This window comes from Canis lupus, chromosome 3, assembly GCF_048164855.1.
Source record: "Canis lupus baileyi chromosome 3, mCanLup2.hap1, whole genome shotgun sequence".
Lineage (NCBI taxonomy): Eukaryota > Metazoa > Chordata > Mammalia > Carnivora > Canidae > Canis > Canis lupus.
In genome coordinates, this window is record NC_132840.1 from 22,577,189 (window position 1) to 22,602,944 (window position 25,756).

The 25,756-nt window shown below is 51.4% G+C and overlaps 1 long non-coding RNA gene across 3 annotated transcripts in view; it reads right to left on the bottom strand.

The window, feature by feature from the left end:
- Positions 1 to 25,756, bottom strand: part of LOC140630008 (uncharacterized) — a 74,735-nt gene that overhangs the window by 35,381 nt on the left and 13,598 nt on the right. For 2 of the 3 annotated variants that reach the window (XR_012027790.1, XR_012027791.1), the window contains exon 2: positions 21,633 to 22,154. The exons of the other annotated variant lie outside the window; for it this stretch is intronic. This is a non-coding gene — a long non-coding RNA (uncharacterized lncRNA). The remainder of the gene's footprint in view (positions 1 to 21,632; positions 22,155 to 25,756) is intronic. 3 annotated transcript variants of the gene reach the window in all.

The following is a 25,756-nucleotide window of genomic DNA, read 5'->3' on the forward strand; positions in this document are numbered from 1 at the left end:
GATAACCTGGAGCCAGATTGTTTGATGGGACTGAATGCTGGCTCTGCTGCAACTGTGTGACCTTAGGCAAGTTACTTAACCTCTCTGTGGCTCAGAATGATTTACCACAGGGCAGATAATATGACCTCTCTCATAACGTTGTCAAGTAAGTGAGATTAAAAGTGCAACGCTCTTAAGAGTCATGCTGACTACATAATGAGCACCCCTTTAACGTGTTAGCTATTACTGTCCCAATGCCCCAAAACAAAGTCATTGCCAAAGGCACACGGTGAATTAGTAGCAGAGCCGGGCGCCCAGGAGGTTCATCACTAGACTACAGGGATGAATACAGAAGCAGTAGCTGCAAAATACCACCGCTCTGTTCAGGGTATTTGCAAAAAACAACTCCTTATACAAACATTGTTCATGGGCCTCTGGGGGTGGCTGTGTGCAAGTGCCATAAACACTGACCCTCCTGGAGGGCGGGACCCCCATTTGAGCCCTGTGACAGGAGGAAAATGTTAAATAAGGAGTGCTCACGGTCTCCCTCTGTGAAGAGGGTGGCGGCAGCAGCACCGTGCAACAGCCCATGCGTCACCAACCAAATCTCCCCAGGGGGCTTGCTAGCATCACCACGTGAGGGGGCCCTCGCAGCCGTCCCAGGGGAAGCTCCACTGTGCTGTCACGAAAACAGCACCAGGACAGTGTTATGGGGAAAAGGTACATGCAAAAGAGCACATATCACATGCTAACTTTTGTGCAGGGGGGAATACGGACATATATATTTGCATTTTCTCTCTTGTGTATAAAGAAACTCTGGAGGAATTAAAGTGGGTTTCTGGGGAGGGCAGAGGAATAAGGTGATAAGAACTGGACACATGGGGCACAGAGATGGGAGTGAGCCCTGTATACATACACTGCATCAGTATTTAGATAAACAACATTTGTGCAGCACGTATCATGATTCTATATACAGCATGTGTCTAGTATATACATATGTATTACTCTTTGTGTACACAGTAATTAATAAATATATATTTTAATCTTTGTGAATAGGCAAATGTGCAAACACCTGATAAACAGTGCTTCAAAGTATCATGAAGCAAAATTTAATAGTTAAAAAAAAAGGAGCAATGAAAAACTCTACAGTCATAGCTGGAGATTCAAAACTCCCACTCCCAGAGACTGATAGAATGAGTTGGCAAGAGAAATAAGCAAAAATATAAAAGATTGGAACAAACCTGTCAGTCACCTTGACCTAACTGACCTTACAGACCACTCAACAGCCCTGGCACACTTGCTCCTGCTGAGCACATGTGAAATACCCACCAAGAGACCCCGTGTGGGACCATGAGATAAGCCACAGGGTCTGTGGGGACCTGAATGTGCAGATTGTGCAGTGGAATTAAATTAGAAACAAACCACAGGAAGATCCCTGGAAACATCACAACCCACTTGGAACGTAAGGAACACACTTCTAAATAATCCATGGGTCACGGGAGTCACAGGGAAAATTACAAAATACTTTGTGACAAAGGGTGATGAAAGCAAAGCATCGTATAATCTGCAGCATGAAGCCAAAGTGACCCTTAGAGGGAAATTTATAGCTGTGATTCTACATCAGTAAAGAAGGAAAGTCTGAGGTTAATAGTGTCAGCATTCATAGTAGAAAGCTAGAAAAGGAATAAGTTAAACACAAAGTTGAAGAATAAGAATAAGAACAAGGGATCCCTGGGTGGCGCAGCGGTTTGGCGCCTGCCTTTGGCCCAGGGCGCGATCCTGGATATCCGGGATCGAATCCCATGTCGGGCTCCCAGTGCATGGAGCCTGCTTCTCCCTCTGCCTGTGTCTCTGCCTCTCTCTCTCTCTCTCTCTCTCTCTCTCACTGTGTGCCTATCATAAATAAATAAAAGTTTAAAAAAAAAAAGAATAAGAACAAAAATCAAGGAAATAAAAACAAGAGAAAAATTAAAAGCCAGAAGCCGTTTTTTTTGAAAAGATTAATACAATTGATAAACGTCTTGCTCAATGATCAAGCAAAAATAGAGAACACAGAAATGATTGATACCAACTATTAGTAATAAATAATGATTATTAATTAAGAGGGAAAGGATGGCTGTCTTAACAAATGCTATTGGAACAACTGGAGGTCCTTAGGGAGAAACAAATGAATCTTTTTTTTTAAAGATTTTATTTATTTATTCATGAGAGACAGGGAGAGAGGCAGAGATACAGGCAGAGGAAGAAGTAGGCTCCTCACAGAGAGCCTGATGCGGGATTCGATCCTGGAAACCTGGGATCACGACCGAGTCAAAGACAAACACTCAACCACTGAGCCACCCAGGTGTCCTGAAACACGTGAATCTTAACAGTGATCTGACTCCAAGCAAGACTGTATTTGTCATGGACTGTGCGCCTGAATGTCAGTAAGATGCTAGACAGAGCATGAAGTATTAGAGAGGACAGCGAGAGCACTAACAATGAAATTAAAGATTTCTGAACTGGGGGGCGCCTGGGGGGCGCCTGGGGGGCTTAGCAGATTAAGCATCTGACTCTTGATCTCAGCTCAGGTCTTGATCTCAGGGTTGAGTTCAAGTCCCATGTGGGGCTCTATGTCGGGTGTGGACCCTAAGTAAAAAAAAAAAAGATTGCTAACCTGTACTTCACCAAAATTTAGGACTTTTGCTCATCAAGAGACACTATTAAGAAAATGAAAAGGCAAGCTATGGGTTGTGAAAAATATATATCTAACGAAGGACTTATATCCAGGATACAGGAACTCCTACAACTCAGTAATCAAAAAGGCAAACGACTCCAGTTTCAAGATGGGCAAATGACTTGAACAGACCTTTCATAAAGGATGATAAGCAGGTGGCCATTTTATCACATGAAAAGATGCTCAACATAATTGGTCACCAGGAGATGCAAATTGATACCATAAGGAGACAGGAACTCACACACCACAATAGCTAAAATCTACACCACAGACTGGCACTAGCAAACGGTACCGAGGATGTGGGGGGGCCGGATGCTAGCACGTCACTGTGAGGCTCTAAATGGCATGACTGCTTTGGAAACCAGCTTACAGTCTTATCAAGTAAAGCACGTGCCTACCCTTCAGCCCAGCTGCTCCACTCCCAGGCATTTACCCAAAAGAACAGAAAACAGATGTCCCTAAAAAGACTAGTACCAGGATGTTCATAGCAGCTCAATTCGTAACAGCCAAGTGTCCTTGACAGGTGAAAGGACACACACATTATGTGTAAATAATAGGATGAGAGGCAATTTTTAAAAAAGAGTATTGATGTACACCATTTGATGGATGACATTCAAGAGCATGTTGACCAAAACCAGCCAGACACACAGCGGCTGCCCTGGGAGCCTGTTACATGGAGCTCAAGGACAGGTCAACGAGCATGGAGGTGGGAGTTAGAACACTGGCTTTGTGGGGGTCCAGGGGCCCTGACCGCACAGAGGCATGGATGAGCTTTCTGGGTGCACAGGGAACCCCATGGCTGTAAGATTCATCCAAATCACTAAACTGTACATTTATTTTTTAACTGTATATTTAAAATCTGTATATTCTATTGTATATAAAATATATCTCAATAGAAAAAAACATGAGTATCAAAAAGACTCCTGGCCGAAACCCTTTACCCCATACTTCCAGAGGTTAGGGACTAGGGATGAGGGTGGGATGGGGCTGAGGGTGCTTATAAAAGCAACACCAGAGACCCTTATGTCACTGGAGCTATTCTGTGTGGTGACTCCATGAGGATCCCCAGACCTACACAGGCAAGGAAATGGCACCTAAAAAAATACACACTCATGGAGTACAAGCAAAGCTGCAGAAATCTGAATCAGATTGGTGGGTTATGACAATGTCAGCATCCTGGTGGTGATATTGTACTGTTGTTTTTCAAAGTGTTGCCAATGGGGGAAGGCCAAGTAACAGGTTTACGGGATCTCTCTCTATTATTTCTTACAACTGCATGAGAATATAAAAAAGTTTAAATGAAAAAACAACTATTTGCCCCTTTTCATCCCTTTCTCTCCTACTAACTGGAACATAGATGTGATGGCTGGAGATGACGCAGCCATTTGGGACCATGAACTGGACCTTGGGAATGGAGGCTGCTCACAGTAGAGCAACAGGATAGGAGGGACCAGGCCCCTGAGGACTTCCTGAAGCCAAACACACAGAACCAGACCATCTCCCAGGGCTTTTTCATTCATTTAAACCCTTGCTGCTCAGAATGTTGTCCACAGACCAGCAGATTTGACGTCATCAGGGAGCTGGTTAGAAACACAAAATCTCAACCCTGACCCTGGACCCACTGAATCAGAATCTGCATTTTTCACAAAGATCGCTGACTGATCCATGCACAGATTAAAATTTGAGAAGCACACATTCTAGCAATTGCTATTGTGCATCTGTTCATTGTCAGCCGATGCTAACTATCTCAGGTACCTTACTGCTAATTTTCATAATAACTGTCCTTAGAGATTCAGCAGTACTTGTGGTCTCTGAGAGCTACTTCTCAGACTGAGGGAAGATTTGCAAAGAATCAGCATCTTTTATGCGTGAATATATGGGCAGGTGTGCGTGGCCACCTGAGTTTACCTGCAGCTGCAGACATACCTCCCAGTTGCTGACAGCATCCCACCCAACCACCTGTACCTCATCCTCCCCACCTGGAGGAGGTGGGGAACCAGTGAAGGATGAGAGCCTTGGATAACTGCCCAGCCCTCCTGTCTCAGGTGGGCTGACTCCCTCACATCTCTCAGAGGGTCTCCAGTGGGATGATGCTCGTAATGCATCCATATGACCTTATGTTCTTTTGCCCCTCCCTATCTTGCTGTCTCCCCACTCTTTCATTCCTACCTGCTGGGATTTCCCCCCAAGTAACCCCAATCTGCTTCTTTGGGGCCCAAACTTAGACACCTGTAGATGAAGAGCCAGGAACCCCAGCTTACAACACTCAGGGAACTGGCTTATTTCATCCAGTGTGCCCACAAGGGAGAGAGACTACATAACAATGTGTGAGTGGCTTCGGTTTAGGGGAGAATAGGCTGCACTTTGGGAGTTGTTGCCAGGAAATCACACAAATTTCCCAGACACCTTGGAGAGCTGGCATGCCTCAGAGGTCAGTGTCTCCGTGAGAGTGGCAGCCGATGCCGGGCCCACACACCCAGTCTTAATGGAACAGCCACTGTACCCTTCCCTGTTGAGCACCTGCGATGACTTCTTTCCAAGGGGGCCAAGAGCTCAAGCCAGGTGTGGGGGATGCAAGCCCGAAATCTATACCTCTGATTTCCTGACAACCAATCTTGGTCACAAAACAGCCCATGCCATCTGTGCCAGTCTCCTAAAGATGCCAAACTGGGACACCTGTGTGGCTCAGTGGTTGAGCATCTGCCTTTGGCTCAGGTCGTGATCCCAGGATTCTGGGATCTAGATAGTCCTGCTTCTGGATCCCTGCAGGGAGCCTGCTTCTCCCTCTGCCTGTGTCTCTGCCTCCTGTGTGTCTCATGAATAAATAAATAAAATCTTAAAAAAAAAAAGATGCCAAACAGACTCCAAGAACAGAGAACTCAGGCAAAGCCTCAGAAATTAAACCATATTCTTTGTTCAAAAAAATTTTTTATATTTAAAATGACAAGTAGCAGAATAACCTCAGGATGTGCAATGACTCTTTCCTTCCCACCTGTTTCTACCTCACTCCTACTCCAAGGTCACCTGTGTTTATCACATGGCCTTGTGTGTCTGCACACACTTTGCTCCATTGACACAAATGCGCACAAACATATGGAGTTTTCTTGGGGTATTTACAGAATGGGGGTGGGCAGCACCATAGTGTAGTGGTTTCGTGCACGGGTTTTGGGGCCAGGCTGCTTGGAATCCTTGCCAGGCCACCCACAGCTGTGCGTCCTGGGGCAAGCTTCTTGGCCTATCTGTGCCTCCGTTTGCTCCTGTGATAGTGGTGCTTGCCTCGAAGTGCTGCTGTGCGGGCGGCATAGAGATCCCAGCACACGCCTGGCAGGTGTCTGCTAGTATTTCCACCATGCGATTTTCCCTTCTCATCTAAGAAATGCTATGGCCGTTCTTTCCAGGTCAACAGATGTTCCCTCATGACATGTGTCCCTTTCCAAGCTGGCAATGACTCTCTATGGGAGGTGGGTGTTTTATCCCTATTTTACACATTAAAAAATAAACTGGCTCAGAGAAGTTAATTAATTTGTCTGAGGCCACAAAGCGAGAGGCCATTACGTGACAAAAAGGGGAAACAGAACAATCCTTATAAACATCCTAAAGTATGTGTTAGCCTTTTCTTTCTTTGTGTGTGTGTGTGTATTTTTTTACTGGAGTTCGATTTGCCAACATACAGTGTAACACCCAGTGCTCATCCCATCAAGTGCCCCCCTTAGTGCCTGTCACCCAGTCACCCCATCCTCCTGACCACCTCCCCCTTGTTCGTTTCCCAAAGTTAGGAGTCTCTCATGTTCTGTCTCCCTCTCTGATATTTCCCACTTATTTTCTCTCCTTTCCCCTATAATCTCTTTTATTTTTTTTTATATTCCCCATATGAGTGAAACCATGTAATGTTTGTCCTTTTCCGACTGACTGACTTCACTCACCATAATACCCTCCAGTTCCATCCACACTGAAGCAAATGGTGGGTATTTGTCGTTTCTAATGGCTGAGGAATATTCCATTGTATACATAGACCACATCTTCTTTATCCACTCATCTTTCGATGGACACCGAGGATCCTTCCACAGTTTGGCTATTGTGGCCATTGCTGCTAGAAACATCGGGGTGCAGGTGTCCCGGCGTTTCACTGCATCTGTCTCTGCACAGCACTGTAATTGCTGGGTCGTAGGGCAGGTCTATTTTTAACTCTTTGAGGACCCTCCACACGGTTTTCCAGAGCGGCTGCACCAGTTCACATTCCCAACAGTGCAAGAGGGTTCCCCTTTCTGCACATCCTTTCAACATTTGTTGTTTCCTGTCTTGTTAATTTTCACCCTTCTCACTGGCGTGAGGTGGTATCTCATTCTTTTTTACATTCTGAAGGGACCCATCCTGGTTCCTGCGCTGCCCCAGGCCCCACGCAAGCCCCCCTCGGAGTTCCTCCTGGAGAGGGCCATCCAGCCCCCCTGTGGTTTTCATGGGCACAGCCCTGTCACTTCAGGAAGTCTCCCTCTCACCCAGCACTCCTGTACCTACATTTTGGTCATTTTTGTTATTATTATGGGGACTGGGGTGGATCAAAGAGCCAGGACCCTCATGTCACCAGTGATGAAATATTGGCTTCAGCATATGTGTCATCGGCTGACGACTGGCACGCAGGCCTGTCGGCCCAGATGCACGTGGACTGATGTCATCAGCCTGGCCATGATGGTGGCAGACGTTCCAGCGGAGCTTCTTGTCCCGCTCCGCCTCCTTCCTCAGCCCCCACAGGAGGTGCAGCCAGGGAGGCAGGGGCAGATGCCTGCTTGTCCTGCTCTGGAAACCATTCTGGTCAGTGAAGAGAAGCAGCACTTTGTCCAAGGGAAGCGGCACGGGCACCCGTGCACAGAGGGCCACTTAAACCCTGGAAGCTCGCAGCCCCCTTGGCTTCCTGCACCATGGGGTTGTGTCTGCGGAGAGTGTGACACATGTGCCATCCCCAGGGCCCCAGCAGCAGCCCACCCGCCCATGGAGACATCTTTTGGGGGGTGAAGCCACTTTGGAATGACCTTGATGCTCAGGTGGTTCCCTGGCCTCTGGTCGAGAAGGGCAGAGTGTGAAGAGTCTTTCCCTGCCCCCCTTTCTCCGAGCCACCGAGGTCCCCATGTGCAACCAGGACTGTCTGTCTGTCTCTCGTATCCTTCCAAAGCTGCTGACACCATAAATCTGCCCATCTTCCAGAAGAAATCCACTTTCCCAAGAGGGAGGCGAGCCTCTGTACTGCCTCTGGTCATAGCGGCCGGGACAGCCCCCCATGAAGGGTTTGTCTCGGCCACGGCTGGTTCCCGGTGCTGCCCGGTAGACGGTGGCCACTGCGCCCGGAGCTGCCTCCTAGCAGGCCGCGGTCCTTGCTGTCCTGGGGCAGCAGCCCTGAAGGCCCCCTTTGTGACAGAGGGCCCCCAGTGCTCTCCTGTCGGGGTGCCTCCTGGAACGGCCGCGAGGTGGGCAGCCGGTGGAGCAGAGCAGAAGGAGGGGAGCAATTTTGTGGTGGTTCCCGCGGCCCAGTGGCCCCGCCGGAGGCGCTCACGCTTCCAGGTCTGGATGGAGCGCGGGCTCCTTCCTCGAGCACACCCGGCCTTGGCTGCGGGGAGGCCAGGCCGGAATCCCGGGCACCGGGACGCCACCCTCCCTGGGACACGCCGGCCTGGAGGGGGCTAGGGACACCGGGAGGCCAGCGTGGCCGGACAAAGGCTGCCCAGGGGGGCGTGATGGCCAGGACAAGATGTCAATCTGCAGTCCCAGGTGATGCCCTTCTTCCTGTGATTCTAAAACTAAGTGCTTCACACGTTGGGGAAGTAGTATTAAATGCGGTCTGCTAGACGGTCTGTGGTTGGAAACCATTTATTCCAGTTTGCAGAGCGTCGAGTTACCCGTGAGAGCCCTCAGGAGGCTGTCAGAATGGCCTGGACTTCAAGGCAGCTCGAGCGGTTCGGCTGGCCCCCCCTCATGCCTGCGCCCCGGAAACCTGCGAGTTCCTTCCCCCCGAGGACCCCTGTCTCTCCTGGTGGAATTCGAATGTGAACGCCAGAGCACTGGCCCCATCGCTGAGAACCTAGCACGGGAATTATTTTTGTTCACTCTGCTGAGAAGGAAGTTTGGGGCTTTAGGTTGTCTCAGGTTTACTCCAAAGGCAAATCTATAATCGATTAACAACAACAACAACAACAACACACACACACACACACACACACACAAACTTGGCATTTAAAAAAATTCTTTTCGTGTTTCTCTAAAGTGTCTGATAGACACAAATTCTTGAAACATTCCGGAGAAGACAGAAGGGGATTATACCATTTTGGATAAGTAGATACACACTTTTCAAGAGTGGAATGAAGTTCAAATTTGTCAAAAGAAAATTCGGGTTAAGGCTAAGACTCTCATGTGTCTGTCCTGCCCCCAAGAGTGACACCCTAGGACGGCAGGTGCTACAGGCTGAAGAGACTGGATTCTGGAGCCAGAGGGAGTGGGTTCGGGTCTTGGCTCCTCCATGTGCTAGCCACATGACGCTAAGCACCTTACTGAGCCTTTCGGGGCCTCAGTTTCCTCATCTGTAAACGGGTACATCTGGCCGCACGATTAAAGGGGTTAATACTTACAACATGGTTAAAGGCTACTGGTGCGTAACAAGTGCTCAGTGAACAATGCTATGGTTATGTTCCCTTCCTGCACATATGTGATGGCCCTGCCACCAGCTGCAGGGAAGGGCCCTAATCTATCGAGAAGGTGGTCCACATGTCCATTTGCCCAGTGGCAGAAAGGCCAACAAATAGGCACAGCTCTGATTTTTTTTTCCTGCCAATTGACAAACTCAGACAAGGAAAATGATTGGCTAAAACCTCGTTGGCAAGTCTCCTAAGATCATTCTCAGTGGCGGGGCTGAGCATATGGACCCAACAAAAGACACCAGCAGAGTGGCTCACAGCCTTGCCTGGTCCCCAGATCCCAGCCCTGCAGGGCAGGGTGACACAGCCTGGCACAGTGTGATCAGCTTTGTCAGGTTTGTGTGTTGGACTCGGCCAGGCTGCAGTGCGCAGCTGTTCAATCAAATACTCATCTAAGTGTTGCTTTGAAGGCATCTGGTGGATGTGGTCAGCATCCAGAGTCCATCCGCTTTAAGTAAAGGACATAAGCCTCAATAATCTGAGTGGGCCTTGTCCAATCAGGCGAAGGCCTGACAAAGCAAAACAGGTTTCCCAGAGAAGAAAAAATTCTGTCTCAAGACTGCAGCCTCAGCTCCTGCCCGAGTTCCCTGCTGGTTGTTCAGATTTCAGGCTTGCCAGCCCCGTAATGGTGTAAGCCTAGTCCATGAAGTCTCTTTCTATATGTTTTATATAAATATCAATATATATACATAGATTTCCTACACATCTTACTCTTACGTCTATCACGTTTATATCCTATATGTACATATAACCTCCTATGCACTCTGCTTTCTGGAGACCTCTGACTGCTGGGTGGGGGCAGGAGGGGACCTTCTCATTATTGTCATAACCACAGGATGACTAGCCACTGCTGTTCCATCAGTGCTGGTGGGCACTGGACACAGAGCTAAGGGACTCCAGAGATCCTCTCATTTAAGCCAACCAGCACCTTCCTTTGTTTCTGAAAACTTCCAAATAAGATTCTGGGGCATCAAGGATGCATGCATTTAAATTTTCTGTTTTTATAAATGCAACTGCTCCAGGGGCCTCAAAGAAGTGGACTCACACAGTGCTTGTCCTCTCATGACTGGCTTCTTTCAGTGAGTGTGATGTCCTCCAGGTTCATCCAGGTCGTAGCAGGTGACAGAGTTTCCTCCTTTTAAGGCTGAATAATACCCCGTTGTGTGTTTATTCCACACTTTGTTTATCCAGTTTTCTGTCAATGGACACCTGGGTTGCTTCCACTTCTTGGCTATTGTGAATAATGTCATTATGAATGTGGCTGTGCAAGTACCTATCTGAAACCATGCTCTCATTCCTTTGGAAATATACCCAGAAGTGAGGCCCACTCGATTTTTTATTGGCATTTCCTCAAGAATCCTCAGGAGGCCAGAACCATCTTCACATCCTTGTAGGTGGGTCCCCCATGGTTTCCAACATGACGGCTCCATGGTTCACAGTGCTGTCTGGCCACACAGATGATGCCAGGCAAATTCTAGCACCCAGCCTGGCCCCTCGGAGGGACTCAATACATACCACGTATTTATCATTTGCTGAGTGAATTGAAGGGTGAGCTGGAGCACGGAGATGAAGGAACACCCCGAGCCCCGCAAAAGGCAATTTCATTTCCCACGTCCACTGAGTCTCAGAAACAGCAGGATGGTGAAATGTTTGGTTTTGGGGTCTGGCAGGAGGCTCTGAAACAAACAACATGAGGGGGATGTTGCCAAGGAACGCAGGTGGTCTTGACTTCCTGCAGACATAACCTCATGAGCCCTGCTGGGCCACATAGCATCCCGGAGCAGCCAGCAGGTCCCCAGAGGCCCTGGGCTGGCCACTCTGGGGGAATGTTTGTGTCCTATCTAGCAGAGGGCTGTGGGCCAGAGAGCTCCCACAGCTTCTCAACATGCATGACACAGGGGGGTGCCTGGGGCAGTGCCTGGCAGGGTGGCCAACATCTGCATGGACAGAGCAGGACCCTTGCCATGCTGGGGGTGTCAGCTGGTACGCAAAAGAACAAAACCAAGCCAGCCATCACCCATAGCTGCTGTGCCCAAGGACCCAGGAAAACAGAAAAATCTAGGGCTTTTCTAGGCAGACTCATCAGCTTTCCTCCAGCAATTCCCAGACAGCTAAAGAGTGGGGAAAAGCTGATCCTACTCTCAGAATGCCAGTGCCCTCTTTGCAGATGGCTGTTGTCAACAGTGCCATTTCCCCTTCTTTTGAGGGGTGAGTGGCCACCTCCAAAAAAGCATATACGAGATCCCTGGGTGGCGCAGCAGTTTAGCGCCTGCCTTTGGCCCAGGGCGTGATTCTGGAGATGCGGGATCGAATCCCACGTCGGGCTACCGGTGCATGAAGCCTGCTTCTCGCTCTGCCTGTGTCTCTGCCTCTCTCTCTCTCTCTCTCACTGTGTGCCTATCATAAATAAATAAAAATTAAAAAAAAAAGAAGCAAAAAAGCATATACTTGTGGACTCCCCCCACAGCCAGCTGTGGTCACGTGGTCAAGTGCCAGCCAATAGGATGTGAGTGGAAGTGTCATGTATTATGCCTTCAAGGGGAGGGGGCCAGGAGAGAAGCCCAAACACTGAACAAACAGTCCAGACAGGCCCTGCAAAATCAGAACACATGCTGACTGCAAGGAGTGCACCCGGGCACCTGGGACGTCTTCATTTCCTGCTGAGTAGAGTGTGGCTCTGTGTACAAGCATGGGGTGAGTGGCCCAATGTTCTCAGGCCCCTGTGTCTTTGAATGCACCTACCCAACCCCAGGGAGGGCCACCTCCCTTGGCCCTCAGGCTTCCCAGGTCCTGGGTGTGGGCAGGGATATCTTATGCTGGGGGGTCCCCAGCCTGCCCTGGGGTCTTGCCTCGGAGAAGGCAGGGTGGCTAGGACGTAGGAAATACTCTTGTGTGCTTAAAGCCTCTGAACTGTCAGGAGGCCGCAGACTCAGAAAGCCTGTCTTGGAAGTCAGAAGCTTTCTCTCTGCATTCCTACCATAACATCCTAATCCCCCTGTGGTGGACTGCTGCTTCTCAAGGAAATGCGAAAGGTCAGACACTGATGCATGTGGAGCTGCTCCAGCAGAGACCCAAGCAGAGAGGCTGGGACAGACAGCCTCAGTGTCTCAGGCCCACACACTCAGAGAAGTCCACGTGAGGTGGCTCCAGGGTGGCTTGGAAGCAGCCAGTCCTTGACCCCTCCGCTCCGCTCCCTTTTGCGCAGCAGTCTTCATGTCGCAAGACGGCTGATGATGCCGAGAATAGAGGTGACAGCTTGCCCTGCGCCAGACCCTTCCCTTGACCCAGCAATCTAGTTCCCATGAGCCTTCAGAGCTGGCCCTGTTGTACAGAAGAGAAAACTGGCTTGATGCATACATTCTGTCCTTTTGCACAGCAAGAAACCTACAGGCAGGTGGCTCCATGGTTTGTGATAATAACACGAGGGACTCGTTTCCTTCATTGTTCTGCTCAGCCAGGAGCTCTCTCCTCAAGCTCACAAGATGATTGCACAGTTCTGGCCATCACATCAGATACAAGCATGCCAGTAAGCACAAGTGGACAGTCGTACCCACTCGTGCACACGCACACACACACATGGTCTGGTCAGAAGCCCTTCAGAAGGCTTCCATTTAGGTTCTTTTTTTTTTTTTTCCATTTAGGTTCTATTGACCAAAATCAGGTCACGTGTCCATGCTGTAGCTGCAAGGAGATTAAACAAAGGAAAATGAAACACCTTCTGACACAGAAAGCTCTTAGCACCATGCCCACCACACAGTGACAGCAGGACAAAAGGGCAGGTTATTTCAGAGTGTGTGCTTGGGGCCTTACAGACCCTGAGGTCCAGAGCCAGGTTGTCTACACTGGCCAGTAGAGGCATCAGGAGGATGAAGATTCATGGCATGGGAATGAGGTGGAGTCCCAAGACAGCTGCCATCAAAAGATGACAGGAACCACCTTGACTGCATGTCTTTCCAAGGACCTTGGCCCCAGGAACACCTGCTGCTGGCTGAGAGCAAAGAGAAGATGGCAGTTGTTTTCCTAGCTACCTGATTACAATGCCTGGTTTTTAAAAAATGTTTGCCAAAGCCCAACCAAACCACAGCTCTGAGGGAATGTATATCTGATCCTTACCTTCCACATACATACATACATTTTAGAAACTGATGCCGTAACATAAAAATACATCTGATACCTTCACTTAGATGAGATGATCGCAAAACAAATTTGCCATGATATGGAACTAATTTTCACAACACGTGTCTTAATGTGGGGTCCATCAGATCCAGAGAGGAGGGAAGCTGCTCCGCTGCAGGCAGGTGGAGTGCCCTCGGCCCCAGGGCGTCAGCCTTTCTGCTCTTCTTCCAGTGTTTGCTGAGAAGTTAAATGCTCCTTCTCTTGACATGAAGGCTTTGTTGTGGGTCTCAGCCTTCCTGCCACACCTTTGGGAGTCTCTGTCCCTGGTTTCCACCTCTCCCCACACCATCTGTGGAAGGGTAGCAGAGCCGTGGGCCGCAAGAGCCAGTGAGGGGCCACGGAGAGGCCGTGTGCCCACGGACCCGTGACGGTCCTTCCCTGTGTAGCAAGCCACCCGGAAAAGCCGTGGCTTGGGATGACAGGTGCTTGTCTGGTTTGCAAACGGATGGGTCTGGCAGGGCCCTGAGGGGAAGGTTCCCCGGAGCCAGTGGTGGACCCGCTGGACCCGCTCCCAGCTTGGCGGCCCCATGGGGCTGTGGGCTGCAGCCCCGGGGCCTCTCCACAGGCAGCTTCCTCGAAGCTTGCAGGCTGGGCTCCAAGAATGAGTATCCCAAAGCCTCAGAAGTCACATCTTGCTCCTCCTGCTGTCTCCCTCTGGCAGAGTGGCAAGACACTGGACACTGGACACTGGTGGGAGACACTGGACGCCCCATCCCCCCCTGCATCCGGATTGACCTGGGCTCAGAGCCCAGCTCTGTCGTGTCTCAGCTAAGTGACCTTAGGCAAACTCCTTAACTCTTCTGAGTTTCTGTTTCCCCAAATATGAAGTGGGGTCACTCTACCTGGTGCTGGGGCCATCAGAGGAGGTGGATGCCTGGCAGGCTGTGGTTTCCATATATGTGTCAGCATGCCCGTTTGTTTCCCCACTGAGATGTTCACTGTTCCAGAGCAAAACCACTTCAGAAACTAGTGAGCTCCTGCACAACCGTTCGCTTTTTATTGCAAGTCCATTTCATGAGCCAAACAGGACTCCGCAGAGAGCAAGCAGAAAAGCTCTTCCCTTTCTCCTCTTGACCCCATTAAGACATACCTAGTCCTCTGTTCTGCATGAGCTCTGGGTGTGTCAGCTGCTCCAGCCCGGTCTGGCCCCATAGGCAGTCCCTGTGGGTGGCTCGGTAAGTCCTGCTTGTGGGGTGTCCTGCTCGGGTGGTCTCACCTCATGGGGAGACCAGACATTTCTCACCTGGTTTCTGTAGCCCGTCCAAAACCCAAGACAAGAAGACAAGCCCTCGGGGTCCTGGGAGCACCATTCTGGACGCCCTGACAATGGCAGCAAGCCTTCTGGGGCGGTTCTCTCACAGCTTCCCACCCTCCAGGCCAGACTGGGGGCTCAGAGTCAGGGATGCCCAGAGTTCCATTCACCTCTTATTGTGTCACCGCCTCTCAACACCCAACTTCCTCATTTTGAAGTGGGGTAACTATCCTATTCTTGCCGAGGGATCAATTAAGAGCCACAGGAAACGCGGCTGGTGCGGGTGGGGGGGGGCGTACAAACATGAGCAGCTGTGGCGGCCACTCTGCACCTGTTCTCTCCAGATTCCTGAGGTATGGACCTGATTTGCTCCTGCGCCTCCATCAGGGCCCAGGACGAGGGGTGTTCCTTTCTGAGGATGCAGGTATTGGGAGCCAGGCTCTGTGTGGGGGCAGCGCGGGGACAAGGGTGAGACAGGACATTCCCTGCCCTCAGGACACGGCTGTCCCAAGGGGGTGTCAGATGGAAAACAAAGCACACAACTGGATCACGAACAGCGGGTGAAGACGACAAAGCCACACTGTGAATTGGTGAAGGCTGGGCGGCCCCTCGGTGCAGCTGACACCTGTGCTGAAATCCCACCAGAAAGCAGCCGACCTGTGGACAGATGCAGGCAGGGCCAAGGGTGACCCCACTGGGGCTGCTCCAAGTCCCACTCCGCCGCCCCCCACCCTTCCCCAAGGGTGCTGAGGGTCAAACAGTGGGTGGGCACTGTGGGCGCTCTGGGAACCTGGCCCTGCGGGCATCACTGTGGGAAGGTGACTCAGCCTCTCTGCGCCTTGGCCCCTCACCTGTGGCGTGGGGACCTGCTGGGTGGGAGTGGACGGCAGGCGTTGGTACTCGGCAGACACCGTGACCACGACTCCCAGCATTGGGGGATCCTGGCGGCGCTGGTGAGTTCTCGGGGACTCAGGTGTCCCTTTTTCTGCGCAGGCGGGTCAGCGGCAGGAAGTCCCTGCTGGCATGTGATGAGACTCAGGGACAGAGGGGGTCACCAGGGGTGGAATCCTGGCCTGGAGGACGGAGGCTGGGACAGGAAGAGGGCCCTGGAAGCTCTACACCCCGAGCCAGCGGCGCTGTGAGCATTTCTCGGAAAGGGTTCCCACTCCCTTCTCTGCAAAGGGCGAAACCCCAAACTGCACAGACGCTGCCCCCCACACACAGGACTCTGCCTGGAGCCCCAGCCTGTTTCCACGCCGGCGGGATGGTTTACCCACTGAAATCACTGAACCCTTTCTGTTTGTTTCGTGAAAAAAAAAAAAAAATGGTTCTGTTTGTTTTAGCCACATTGTTTGTTGTTTAAAGGAATGAAATAATTAAAACAAGAGGAACCCTCTGTGGGCTTGGATTTTTATCTTTATGAGCATGTAAAACGTATAGATAATGTTCTATCTCTCTTTTCTCTACCAACACAACTCCATCAATTTTATTCACTGCCCTATTGATTTATAATGCCACGTCTTTTATTTAACAAACACAAATATGAAAAATTAGATATCTAAAATCCGCATTAGCTTCCTGGGGCTGCCATAACAAAGCACCACTAACTGGGTGGCTGAAAACAGCCTGCCTCTCGGCTCTGACGGCTGGAAGTCTGAACCAGGGTGTCCACAGGGTGGGCTCCTTCTGAGGCTCCGGGGAGAATCACGCCAGGCCGCTTCCAGAGTCTGGTGCTGGCAGCCAAGCTTGGCGTCCTTTGGCTTGTGGCTGGCTCCCTTTGTCTTCCCTTCTATCTTTTTAAAAACTACTTTCTTGCCATCTTTGTCTAAGTTGGATAAAAAAGCAAAAAAAAAAAAAAAAAAAAAAAAAAACCAAAAACAACAACAACAAAAAAACAGAGGGATGGGCACAGATGTGTTCTGCCCCAGGACACAGGCACCCTCGCTGAGCCGTCTCTGCTGGTCTAGCTCTTTGCCGTTAAGCAGGGGCCCCCCCACACTCAGGAGGCACTCCACATCCTGCTGCACCCCTCTCCCTGCCACTTGCTTCTGGGGACTGCACATGGGGAAGGTGAGTAGGTGAGAATGTAAAAACCAGGGAGGATGAGTAAGTTGCCCAGGGTCGCAGTCAGCAGGAGAGGGGAGATTCGGACCCTCACATTAAAGCTCCAGGGTATGAGCTGCTACCCATTGTGGGGCACTGCCTCCACCCTGGTTCTACATTTCCTATGTTTAGAACTTGTTCCTGTTGCTGTGACAGCTTTCACAGCTGCACAGCAGCTCACCACATGCACACACCACACTGTTCCCATCTATCCTGAGAGGAGTACCAACATCGTCCCCACTTCCAGGCTCCCCAGGCCTCACGTGGATGAACATCATGGTTCCTCGCTGCACATCCATGAGACTCAGTTCACGGCCAAGTGGGTGCTGACCTGCAGGCTGCGTGTCTGAGGCCCACTGTGGGCACTGTGCAACTGTCAGGTCAGGTAAGGTGCTGACTCACCTGCTCAGGACTCACACCCAGGGGCCCTGAGAGGACAGACCTTTCATGCAGAGGTGGAGGTAAAGGTGAGAAGGGCCCTCAGGTGATTCTTTTTTTTTTTTTTAAGATTTTATTTATTTATTCATGAGAGACACAGAGAGAGAGAAGCAGAGACACAGGCAGAGGGAGAAGCAGGCTTCCTGCAGGGAGCCTGATGCGGGACTTGATCCCAGATCCCGGGATCGTGCCCTGAGCCAAAGGCAGACGTTCAACCATTAAGCCACCCAGGCATCCCTCCCTCAGATGATTCTTATATCCCAGTGGACTCTGACATACAATCCACTCTCTACCACTAGGCTCCAGACTGTACCCACTGACATGCCCTCCACCCAGAGACAGAGCCCTCCCCTGGGAAGGCAAGAAGCCTCTACTTCCTCCCTCTTGGAGTCATTAGGAGCCGGAACCACATGGCGTGGCCACAGGGAGGAGTGTGAGATGCTCTTGCGCAGAGTCTCACCTGCTCTCCCAGCAACAGCCGGCACCAGCTGCCAGCCAGGAGAGCAAACCAGCTCGCATACCCAGTCTGCTGGTGCAGGTGAGCATCCAGTGGAGCAGAACTGCCCACCTGAGCCAGGCGTCCACAGAATCCTGAGAAAGAAGAAATGGTTGCTGTTTTAAGCCACCTAGATTTTAGGGTGCTGTCTTTGGTGTTAAGAGGCAGTGTTACAATATCCAACAGAAATGCACATATAGGTTCGCCCAAAGACATGTACTAGAGCATTCACAACAGCACCAATGACAATTGTCTCAAATCAGAACCCCAAGGTCACATCCCTCAGTAGTGGGAGGAGTGGAAGGCTTGGGCTGGTGTGAGGGATGGGATGCCCTGTGGCTCCCTGCAGCGGCCTATGGGGGTCACTTAGGTGTGACACAGAGCAGGAGTCACCAGGCCACACTGTATGATTCCATTTACACAATGTTCACAACAGGGCAGGACAATCGGCTGCATGGCGTGAGGAGGATGGTCACGTTCTATGCGTCGTTGGTTTGGGTGGCTATGACAAAAACACCATAGCCTGGGCACCTTACACAACAGACACAGATTTCTCACAGCTCTGGAGGCCAGAAGTCTAAGACCTAGGTCCTGGAGACTCAGTGTCTGGTGAGGACCCGAGTCTTCAGTCAATGATGGTGCCTTCTGGCCAAGTCCTTGGGTGTGGCTCTCCAGGGCCTCTCACAAGGGCACTCATCTCATGGCGAGGCTCCACACTCACGTCCTCATCACCCCCGATACCATCACACAGGGGGTTAGGATTTCACACACTAATTCTGGGGGACAGGGATGACAGACCTTCATCTATGCGCTGCTTATAGAGGGCACTGCCTTTGAAAAAACTCACTGAGCTGGGACGCCTGGGTGGCTCAGCGGTTGATTGTCTGCGTTGGCTCAGTTGTAATCCAGGGGCCCTGGGATCGAGTCCCACATTAGGCTCCCCATGGGAAGCCTGCTTCTCCCTCTGCCTATGTCTTTGCCTCTCTCTGTGTGTCTCTCATGAACAAAATCTTTAAAAAAAAAAAAAAAAAAAAAGAGGGGGGGTGCAGCCCTGGTGGCTCAGTGGTTTAGCACCATCTTCAGCCCAGGGCGTGATCCTGGAGACCCGGGATCGAGTCCCACGTCGGGCTCCCTGCATAGAGCCTGCTTCTCCCTCTACCTATGTCTCTGCTTCTCTGTGTGCATGTGTGTGTGTGTGTGTGTGTGTGTGTGTGTGTGTGTCTCATGAATAAATAAATAAAATCTTAAAAAAAAAACTCACTGAGCTAACTTGTGGCATTTTCTGCTTATATGTTCTATTTCAATTAAGAGTGTACATTTAAAATGTAAATCAGACTTTTCCTGATTATCTATTGCTACATAATAAATCATGCCTATGTGCAGTGACTTTATTATTTCTCGCGGTTTCTGTGGGTCAGGAATTGAAGAGGGGCTGGATTGGACAGCTCTGGAGCGGGGTCTCTCGTGTGGCCCCACACATGGGGGCTGAGCCGGGGTCCTCTGAAGGCCTCGTCACACATACTGTGGCCTCCTTCCACCACTGGTTCCCACTTATTGCTGGTTTTACTCTCTTCAGGGCACTTCACTCTATTAGATGAACTTTCTTGATGATTTGCCCTTCCCAGATGCTCACCTTTGCATCTCCCCACCAGGATGCCCGCTCTTTATGACCACGAGGGCGACACCTGGTGCTTAGTAAATATTTGTTGAATGAAGAAGCGGGGAGGTAGTGAGTGAATGCAGAGTGAATGTGTCCTTCCAAGCATGTCCTTGGTGCTGTCTAGGTCCTGGGGACCGGGACAGATGAGCTGCAGCGAGACAGTGAATCACAGGCAGCCAGACACGGGCTCGCCAGCACCATGAACAGGGCCTCTGCTGTGTTGAGCCGTGTTGCCTCTGATGGGCTCCCAGCATCCCCTCCCCTCTTCTCATGTGTCTCCAGGTCAGGAAAGTAGAACAACTACATTTCCCAGACTCCCAGCAGCCATCGTGCAGTGGGGAATGAGATCCAGCCAGTGAGGCGCAGCTGGCCATGACCTGGAGGCAGAGGGAGGCAGCCTGGAGCAGGTCCCAGCATCTGGCCAGCTGCACAGGTGTGCGGGCACCGAGACCCGGGCAGCATGCGGCAGTGGGCCAGAGTCCAGTCACGCGCCATGGCGAGTCCAGAGGCAGTGAGTGGTGACTTCCCAATCCTGGCTGGCAGGCGTAGCGGTGGTCCCGACTGGGGCAGGTCCGGTGCTACCTCCTGCCTCCTGCCCGAGGTAAACACGTAGCTATCTCGGCAGGCCAAGTCGGCATTACGCGACAGTCCGTTCTGGAGGCCCAGCTAGAGCACAGATTTGGTCTGACAATTTGGGATGCCCCGAATCTACCCTGTGTTAAGTCCTATTGTATGGAACATACTTGGAGAGCATTGTCATGTCACCTGCCATGGCTGGGATGTCTGAAAAGAGGATGTGAGTGTTCAGCATCCAGATATTTACAGATATTTCCACAAGTCCCAAAATGTCCTGAGAAGACAGGACTCCAGCCCACCAACTAGAAGCTGCAGCTACAAGAGCACAAAGCTTCTAGGTTTTTGGAACGTCCAGGTGGCTCATTGCCTCGCTCACCTTTTTGTCCACGTGTTTAGTGTTAAGACGTGACTGACAGCTCACTTCTGTGATTTCATAAAACTGTGAATACTGAATGCTTTTCTTCTGCTACATGACCCAGTTAAAAACAAAATGAAACAAACGTCTATGTCTTCGTGCGATCTAGTCCTGACGCTACCACCAACATTGCGGTGCCACACTGGGTAAGCCACTTACCCCTCCTGGTCTTCGTGTTTGTCACTATAAGAAGTCAGAGCGAGCAAAACCACATCAGGCTTCTTTTCAGCTTGAAATGCCAAGAATTCTTTTCTGCGTGTGTTCTGCGTGAGTGCGTGCGTATGTGTGTATGCGTGTGCACGTGTTTAATGCATCTTTAGGACCAGTGAACTCTCCCCCAGGCCCTACTCTGCCATGTTGGTCCCTATGAGCTCTGGAAATGCTATTTTAATTTTTTAAAAGAGATTTTATTTATTTATTTATGAGAGACACACAGAGAGAGAGAGAGAGAAAGAGAGAGAGAGAGGCAGAGACCACAGGCAGCGGGAGAAGCAGGTTCCATGCAAGAAGCCTGATGTGGGACTTGATCCCGGATCTCCAGGATCATGCCCTGGGATGAAGGTGGTGCTAAACTGCTGAGCCACCCGAGCTGCCTTTATTTTAATTTTTTGAAATACTTTTACTCTGGAGAAAAGCAGAGCACACAAGAGTAAAGACAAATCACAATGCCCCCCACCTGCCACCGCCCTGTGCCCGGCTCCCACTGGTTCTCAGCTTATGCCCGATCTCATTCCCTCTCGGCCCCTTCCTCCAGGCCCCAGGCCCCTGGCTTACTGGGAGGTAAAGCCCAGGGCTCACATATCTCACTGTGTATCTTTCAAAGGCAAGGATGGAGCTGGGTGTGCTGGCGGTGCGGCTGTTGGTCAAATTAAGCATTCTGCATCCCAAAGTCGAATCTGGGTCACCTCTTCACAAACCTTGTTTGGAAGAGTCGCCTTATCGAGAACAGATGCTCCAGATGTCTCACAGACACTGGCACACAAACCAGAACATTCCCCACCCCCCGACACACACACATTTTTTTTTTTTAAGAAAGCAATTTTTAGAACATCAGGAGTGATTCCAGGGTGGTCTGAAGTCAACTGTTTTCAGAAAACTATGAGCTCGATATGGAAGTTAGGCAATTTATGTTTGCACCTACCCATGCTGCGCCTCAAACTCTGCACCATCCCCTACAGCTCCTCCAGGATGCATGGGCAGGATTCCTTGCCGTGTGTCTGTGTTCAAGGTCCGTGGCAGCGATGAAGGCTCCGGCAGGTCTCTAAGGCCTGAGACTTTGCAGCTGGATCCCATGTCAGCCCCTGGCTCCACCAGTCGGAAACATGTGACTGTGGACTAGTCAAACTTCCCTGGGCCTCCATGACCTCATCAGCAGAATGGGAATCATGATCTCAAAGTCTCTCATGCGCTGCTTGGAGGATTCACCAGGTAACAGAACACTCGGCACGGAGCCTGGCACAGAGGATGGGCCGACCACACTGCTGTCCTGCCTCCCAAACCAAGAGCAGGGCTCTCTCTTGGCGCCCGGCTCCCTCCAGGTGAGCCGTAGGCATGCATGTGAGGCTGACATCAGAGACCAAAATGAGATCCCAACGGGGAAAAGTTGTGTTAGTTGACTGATCCTTCTGGATCTTCAGCCATTTCCTCCACCGCTTGAGCAAGCCTGACACAAGAAAGGCATTCAATCTCATTTTCAAAGGAGAAGAAAGCATAGGAAAGAAAACATTTTTTAACAGAGAGAACTTAGTCTGTGCAAGAACCATGATCTCGAGGCCCCGGAGGACACAGTTGGAGCTTTGTTTTTGGGGCTCCTCACTGGAGCAGCCAGCTCGCCGGACAGTAAACACGCTTCTAATGAAATAAATGTTTTGGGCAGCAGATTCTCTCGCTGTGAGTAACAGTCAGTGTGCTTCCAAGAGTGTGTCAGGCTAAAATGCATTTGTCATCTCAGATGGGAGACCCTCCCAGCAACAGAACAACCTGAACAGTAGCAAGGAAGCCAGCCCTGGGTGGGGGAGTGAGTCCCTGCTTCTGAGCCAGTCCACAGTTTGTCCAAGCCAGTGCTTCAGATCCACCTGAGGCTGATGAGCAGACTCGTCCAGCACTGACACCCTGGCTGCTGGTGCCCCTTCCACCCGATGGAGCTCCTCAGTTATACATACAGTGTGCAACCCAAAGAACCTCATACCCTCGATGCATGTTGTTGCATAACAATAAGCCACATGTGTATTTATATGTCAACCAACAAAAGTCACATCTTACAATACCACTCGATAGGGACTCCCTATGATTAAATCTGTTGAATGTCTCCCTGTGCCCCCACCCCAGCCCTGAGCCATCAGAGAAGCCTGGATCCCAGAGCCACCTCGGGATTAAATGCCTGTGAAGCACCTGGCACAGGCTTCATGAAGGTGATGAGGTTAGTGATGCCCCTGAAGAGAGACAAGTCAGTCAAACCAAGCAGGGTCATACCCTCGAATATCAGAGGTAGAAGGTCTGGCCTTTGGCATGTTAACACAGAATGCCCATCCCCCCCAAGAAGAAACTGTGGCTTGGGGGCAGGATATGGCCTGTCAGTACCAGCACAGCATCACCTAGCCATCCAGAGCTCCCCTCACAACTGCAAACACCTCTAGAGTTGGCCCTGATGCACAAAGAAAGGCTGTGGGTACCCTCCCCTTGCCAGGACCTAAGTTCAGAGGGACCCCAGGACTCTCTGCCATCTCTGGATAGTGCTGAAGAAGGAGACAAGGAGATGTGGGTGAGCTGAGAGGATAGCACCTCAGGGGAGTGGGGAGGCTGCCCTAAGGAGGCAGTGACAGGTGCTCACTTCAGCAGCACATATACTAAAATAGGAGGCAGTGACAGGGATCTGGTTGGGACGTGTGTGTGTGTGTGTGTGTGTGTGTGTGTGTGTGTGTTGTCAAGAGGGGAAGTCTACAGAGAAGAATGGAGAATGGTGTCCTGCCCAGCCCAGAAGCCAAGGAAGTCGAGCCTTGGTCAGTGGGGGTGGTGGCCACAGCCTCTTTCCTCAACGACACACCTGTCCTGCCCCGATGGGGCCTATTAGCCCTGGGATTAGTTTATTCCCTCCCTCGGGGGCCTTGGGCAAACGTTTAGACTGGGGCCTCCCTCTTCTGGTTTGTCCAAATATTTGTAGCTTCTGGGTCATGCGGTCACTTTCTGAAAGGCTAAATTTGGGGTGGTTCTGGCCCAGACAATCTCCACCCCGTGAGCACTGCCAGGGCCAAGGGGAGCATCCTCAGCATGTCTGGAAGCTCCTGGCGACATCTGGGATGTTGAGGAGGAGAGACAGGCAGTGAGACAGGCGTGAGTGCCTCCTCTTAGCACAGCTCTGCATTGGGGACCCTGCCGCTGCCTCTCAGCTCCTTCTGGACGTGAGGAGCCACTCTGAGGCAGGCAGTGTCCAAAGATGAGGACCCTGGGGCCTGAGCAAGGGAAATGTTACCCAAGCCAAGGGAACAGCTGGTGATGGTCTGAGCCCCACCCACTGGGTCTGTCTCCAACCTCCGCTTCAGAGGGCTTTCCTTCATCATTCAGATCAGCAGCTCAGAGAGTCATGTTTTATCAATAGCATCCTCGTGAGGTTTCCTTTGGCCACAGTTTACTGAATTCCTCCCCTCGTCAGGAGTGGGGCTACAGCCTTCACATTCATATTTGATTTAATTCTCCTGAGTCTCCTGGAAGGGGGTCGGACTTCTCTCCCATTTTATAGATGAGGCTACTGAGGTGTGGAGAGGTTGGGTAACCACCCCCCCAAGGCAGCCCAGGAGAGGTAGAACCACACTGGAAGCCGAATATGCTGGACCCACCACGCTCCAGACCATTCCCCAGCACAACTGCCGTGCCACCTCCCTACAGTGCTGCCATGGGCTTTCGGGGGGGCCAACCAGGCCTCTGGGTTTGAGGGGGGTCTCCAAACGTGGGAGCTGAGAGCAGACGCAGTGGATGTCAAGCGCCCCGTCACGGAGAAGCAGATTCCTCCCCAGCGGCGCCTTCTGGGCCTTGGGAAGCAGCAGGGAGGCCGCTCCTGCCAGGCCCGGGTGGGGGCACAGGAGAAGCTGAAGCGGAAAGGGCCTGGAAGCGCGGCTTGTCCCGCCTGGGGTCGCCTGGAAGCCTGAGGCTGTACTTAGTTCTCCCTGCTAAATAACAGCTCTGGTTTCTGCTAAAAGGATTCATTCCCAGAGCACAATAATTTTCATCTCCTCCTTGCTACAACCCATAGTTTATGGCTAAATATACGCCATAATGAGCCGCTGGCCTGATAGCGTCGTTAAGGAGATATTTGACCTCGGGTTTAATTGCAGGATGGAATAAATGGCTGGGCCCGCCAGCTCGCAGGCGAGTTCAGGGCTCCGCATCTGGCACCGGCTGCCCCGGAGAAAAGCCCCAGAGAAAGTGAAGCAGGCGGGGAAAGCGGCTCCTGAGGCGCCCGAGGCACCTGGAGCTGCTGAGTGGGGGGAAGGCTCAGGAGCCCCGTGGGGATGCCTCCTAGGCCCGGCTGCCCCTGGAGCCCGCTGCTTGAGCCAACCAGGACGACCGTTAACCTCTGAGAGCAGCCTGCAGGAGACGGGCCCCCTCTTTTCACCTGATCCTCTGCTTTCCAAAGCCCCCCAGAAAAAAGCCACCTCCACCCCCTTGGGCAGGATGCAAGGCCAGCTGGCTGGGCGCGGGGCTTGAGATGCGCGCCTTGCCACCAAGCTCGACAGACTAAACACCGGTTTGAAGTGTCCCCAACATAAACCTCCCGCTTGCGTCAGGGCTGGTGATGGGCGAGGGGAGCTGGGAACGAGGACACCTCGGCACCTGCAGAAAGCTACCAGGACAAGGGAGCTCGCTGGCGCTGGTGCTGTCACGCAGCTGCTGAGCCGGGCCACAAGTAGGAGGGGCTCCGCACAACAACTGCGCCAGGTCTCCTGCCTCTGAGCCTGCGACCCCAGCACTTCTGCGAGAAAAATGTGGCCCGGCTGGAGCCGTGACACCCACCCCCAGCCTGGAGGACCGGGGTAGACTGAGGCATGTAGAAGACCATCCCTCACCCTGGCCTCTTGGATTTTTCCCTCCGCTGCACAATGTCAAGGCCACGAAACCCATCAAGAGGATGTCAGCCAAGTGCATGGGGTTTGATAAATGGCGATTCTTTGAAAGAACAAGGGTACCAATAACCATAAATGAGGTTCAGTTTGTTCGAGCTGGTGGCTCTTACCTGGGAGGGAGTATGTCAGGGATTTTGAGCAACCAGTG